This window comes from Bufo bufo, chromosome 2 (genome assembly GCF_905171765.1).
Source record: "Bufo bufo chromosome 2, aBufBuf1.1, whole genome shotgun sequence".
NCBI classification, from domain to species: domain Eukaryota; kingdom Metazoa; phylum Chordata; class Amphibia; order Anura; family Bufonidae; genus Bufo; species Bufo bufo.
Window position 1 is genome coordinate 319979169 of NC_053390.1, and position 5299 is coordinate 319984467.

Below are 5299 nucleotides of genomic sequence, written 5' to 3' on the forward strand. Positions count from 1 at the left end.
AATCTTTCTATACAGTTTTGTCATGCAAAAACTCATTTTCATAAACATAGACATATGGGAAATACATGCAAATGAGCAGAATCTGCCTTGTTTTTCAGCTGTCATAAGATTATGAAAACCAATAGATGGCGCTATTGAGTTATGAACAGCGCCCTCTATTGGTTTCACAGTCTTATGACAAGACTAATATTCTTGTCAGAAGACTATGAAACCAATAGAGGGCGCTGTTCATTTTTTGGTCACCTACTATCACAAAAAGTGCAACACCAAGCGATCAAAAGGGTGTATGCCTCCTAAAATAGTACCAATCAAACCGTCACCTCATCCCGCGAAAAATGAGACCCTATCTAAGACAATCGGCAAAAAAATAAAAAAAAAGCTATATCTCTCAGACTATGGAGAAACTAAAACATTATTTTTTTTGTTTCAAAAAAGCTATTATTGTATAAAACTTAAATAAATAAGAAAAAGTATACATATTAGGTATCACCGCGTCCGTACCGACCAGCTCTATAAAAATGTCACATGATCTAACTCTTCAGATGAACCCCGTAAAAAAAAAAAAAAAAATGTGCCGAAAAAGAAATTTTTTGGTCACCTACTAACACAAAAAGTGCAACACCAAGCGATCAAAAGGGCATATGCCTCCTAAAATAGTACCAATCAAACTGTCACCTCATCCCGCAAAAAATGAGCCCCTACCTAATACAATCGGCCAAAGAATAAAAAAACTATGGCTCTCAGACTATGAAGACAATGAAACATTTTTTTTGTTTCAAAAATGCTATTATTGTGTAAAACTTAAATAAATTTGAAAAAGTATACATAATAGGTATCGCCACGTCCGTAATGACTGGCTCTATAGAAATATCACATGACCTAACCCCTCAGCTAAACACCATAAAAAAAAAATGCCAAAAGGAGCTATTTTTTGTCACCTACCATGACAAAAAGTGCAACACCAATCGATCAAAAGGGCGTATGCCCTCCAAAATAGTACCAATCAAACTGTCATCTCATCCTGCAAAAAATGAGCCCCTACCTAAGTCAATCGGTTAAAAAATAAAACAGCTATGGCTACTAAAAAATACTAAAAAAGCTATGACCTGCTGTATAGGAATAGGCAGCCCAACTCGCTCTTTTATGATGTAATAAATTGCCATAGAAGCCAAGAGGATGCTTTTTTGGCCTCCATCAGGTGAATACAGGCCTATGGCTACATACGCTAACTGCGTCCACTGACTGCAGTGTGAACACAGGTTTATCAACACTGGTGCATGGTACAGAGCAGCGCTTTATAAATACAGAATTTTGTCCAGAAAATTGTCAGATATGCCCCGTTATTTTTCAGTTATTTGCGTAAAAGGACATGAATAAGGAAGGGTAGGTTCACTCAGAGATTTTTGGAGGAGGTTTTGAGTAGGGTTGAGCGAACCCGAACTGTAAAGTTCGGGTTCGTACCGAACTTTAGGATTTTTGGACCCCGAACCCGAACATTTCAGTAAAAGTTTGGGTTCGGGTTCGGTGTTCAGCGATTTCTCTGCACTTTTTGAAAGGCTGCAGAGCAGCCAATCAACAAGCGTTTAACTGTCTGACCTTAGAAGCCATCACAGCCATGCCTACTAATGGCATGGCTGTGATTGGCCAGAGCAGCATGTGACCCAGGCTCTATATAAGCTTGAGTCACATAGCGCTGCACGTCACTCTGCTGTTACAAGTGTAGGGAGAGGATGCTGCTGGATTGGTGATTTCAGGGAAAGAATAGGAGAGAATCTAACTCAGCGATCTACATAGAAATAGTTGTGTGGGTGCAGGGCACAATCTTTTTACCCTGCCCTGAGCCCATTGACAAAAAAAAAATAATAGTTAGGTGGGCCATTTTATGCAAGCTCAGTGCACCAGCACTGCATCTGAGCTTTTGGGACATTGAAAATCAAAATTTTTTGGGCAATATACAACATCTGGATTAGTCAGTGTGCAATTTAAGCTAGAAATACACCCATCATTTTCTGGGGTTTTAAAAACACATTTTTTTTTTTTTACAAAAAACAATATTTTCCTAATATGCAAGTGTTAAATTCAAGTTTAATATATGCAACTTTCATATTCTGTTACAAAAAAACCCAAAACTTTTTGGGCAATATACAACATCTGGATTAGTCAGTGTGCAATTTTCCTTCTTTTTTTTTTTCATTCTTTATTGAAGAAAATTAAGATTTTACAGAGAATTCTGTTAATGGTCAATAGACAAAGTATAATAACAACATTATCAGGTACATAGCATAATTATAATGTATAGAAACAGAATTGTCAGGTACATTACAAAGGTATACTGCAAAGGTATACTGCAAAGGTATAATAACAACCTTATCAATTACTTCGCAGAATGATGTTAATAATCATGGAGTACGGATATGCTTAATTGAGTCATGACAAAGGAGTTGAACTGTTATAAAGGAAATATGTCCGAAGAAGGGTAATAAATACAGATATTGGATCAGTCAGCTCCTGAAAGAAGACCAAGGTAACCAACACTTCCTAAAAGCGACTATTCTATTGTTTTCCCATGAGGCTAATTCCTCAAACCTGTATAGTTGATCAATTCTAGATATCCATTGGGGTATGGTTGGTGTATCTTCGGATAACCAATAGCGGGTGATCAAAAGACGGGCTGCATCTAGAAGGTGGTAGAATAGACGGGGAATAATCTCAGTTGAAACGGGAGTGTAGGTCCCTAAAAGTGCTAATTGAGGATTCATTGGGATGGTTGAGTGACATATCTGGTTACATTTTTAAAATATATCTGACCACCATATTTTGATTCGAGGGCATGTCCACCAGATGTGAAAAAATTAACCTTTGTAACTACCGCATCTCCAGCATTTATCTGACCGATCTATGTTATATCTACAAGTTGAGTCTGGGGTTTTATACCATCTTGTTAAAATCTTGCAGGCATTCTCCTGTATACGAACACATCTTGACGCTTTATGAGGTCTCAGAAGAATTTTTGAAGTTATTGTCTGGGTAAAGCATGTCTCAAGATCTTTCTCCCATAAACCAATAAAGGCAGGTTTTGGCATGAGAATAGGGGTACATAAGTTTTTATATATCAGAGAGATCAGTTTAGGTTGAGGATCGGACCTTGTTAACAGGTTCTCGAACCAGGTAAGCGGGCGTATTAAGGAACTTTTTGTAATATGTTTAGAGATAAAGGAATGTAAAAAGGAAATTAAAGGAAGTGGAAATTTACACTCCGGGAAGAGCTGAGATAAGGATACCGGTTCCCATAATTTCCCACAATCATCAAAGAGGGACACTACTGGATGGGGTGATTATCTTATAGATGGAGGTAAGCTACTTGATAATGCTTTGGGTGCAAGTGCTAAGATATCTCTGACTTGGAGTAAAGGGGAAGGCAACGGAAAGGCGTATGGGGAGGATTGAAACCAATCCCAAGATTTCAGGGTGGATTTGATTATGGGATTATAGGATTTGACTGTGTTCGTAGGAATTCCAGTTCCCACTAGAAGTCCTCTGAAGGGGAGGCCAAAATGTGATTGTTCTAGGTCAACTCAAGGTTCAACCAGTGTTCCTTTAATCCAGCCCACCAATCTAGCCAAAAGAACTGCATTATTGTATAGCTCGGGATTGGGCATTCCTATCCCACCATAGGGTTTAGGTTTATTTAGGGTAGTGAACACTATACAAGCTCTTTTCCCTGCCCAGATAAAGGATCTGATCATTTGGTTCGTTGTTTTGTAAAATGATTTTGGCACCGGAATTGGTAGAACTTGCTGGAGGTAGGTCAATCTGGGTATTATAAGGGAAGTTGTTATGTTCTTCCTACCAAACCAAGACAACATAAGGTATTTAAGTGAGGAAAGTTCTTTAATCTTTAATTGAGTTTATCAGTGGAACATAGTTTAGGCGAAACAATGAACCAGGGTCAGGACCTATTTTAATTCCCAAATAAGTAATGTGTGGGGTATCCCAGTTAAAGGGGGAGTTAGACTTGAGATCTTGTATAGTTGATGAGGGAAAACGAATATTAAGAATGTGGGATTTGTTTGTGTTAATTTAAAAATTTTAAAATAGGCCAAATTGTTTGATTATATGATAGATATGGGGAAGAGCTGATGCTGGATTCGTAAACATAATGAGTAGATCAACAGCGAAAGCTGCGACGTTGTGTTCATATCTTCCTATTCGGACACCTTGGATTCCCCCTTCTCTCCTAATAGCTTGTAGCAAAGATTCCATCACCAGTACAAATAGCAAGGGGAGAGGACAAGGAGTTATTAACAATAACCGAAGCTGATGCATTTGAATATAAGGAAAACACTGCATTAATGAATTGAACTGCTATTTCAAATGTGGATTGTACCTTGCTCATAAAGTCCCAATCTACCCTGTCAAATGCCTTCTCAGCATCAGTGCTGAGAAGGATTAGAGGACATTTGTATCTTTTTGCATGAAATATGCAATTTAGGACTCTAGAAGTATTGTCCTTATCCTCCCTGCCTCTCACAAAACCTACCTGGTCTTTCTGAATCAGAGTAGGGAGTAATGCGGATAGGCGAGTGACCAACATCTTAGCTAAAATGTTTAAGTCTAAGTTTAGCAGGGAAATCGGGTGATAGTTCGCGCAATTGGAACTATCTTTCCCCTCTTTATGGATCAGGGAGATATGGGCTCTAGTCATGTCTGTTGACATAGTTGTGCCATTTAGGGAGCTGTTACATACCTCGAGTAGGTGGGGGCTTAATATTTTGGAAAGTGAGCGATAGTAGGAGGCTGGAAGGCCGTTAGGGCCTGGGCATTTCCCTCTAGGTAGATGTTTAATAGTAGCTTCTAATTCATCTAACGTAAAAGGGGCTTGTAAAAATTGTGCCTGTTGTTTAGAAAGGACCGGGATGGACAAGGAGCGCAGGAAATTTGTCATGGGCTCATGTGGCGGGAAGGGATAATGTATTCTTATTTCAGGATCTTTTAGATTGTATAGAGAATGATAGAATTATATAAATTGGGCAGCAATGCCTGCGGTGGTGAAGGCAAATCCACCGTCTGAAGTTTTAATACGGTGAATGTAATTATGGGCTTTTCTCTGTTTTATACCTTGCATCATAAATTTGGAAGCTCTGTCGCCATGAGCGTAATATTTAAATTGCGCTTGTAAGTAGTATTTGGCTGAGGCATTGTTTAAAATCTTTTTTAAGGCTTCACGTGTTTCAGTTAATTCTGTAAGGTGAGATTCTAACAGAGACTGTTTATGTAGGGATTCAAGTTTTTGGATTTT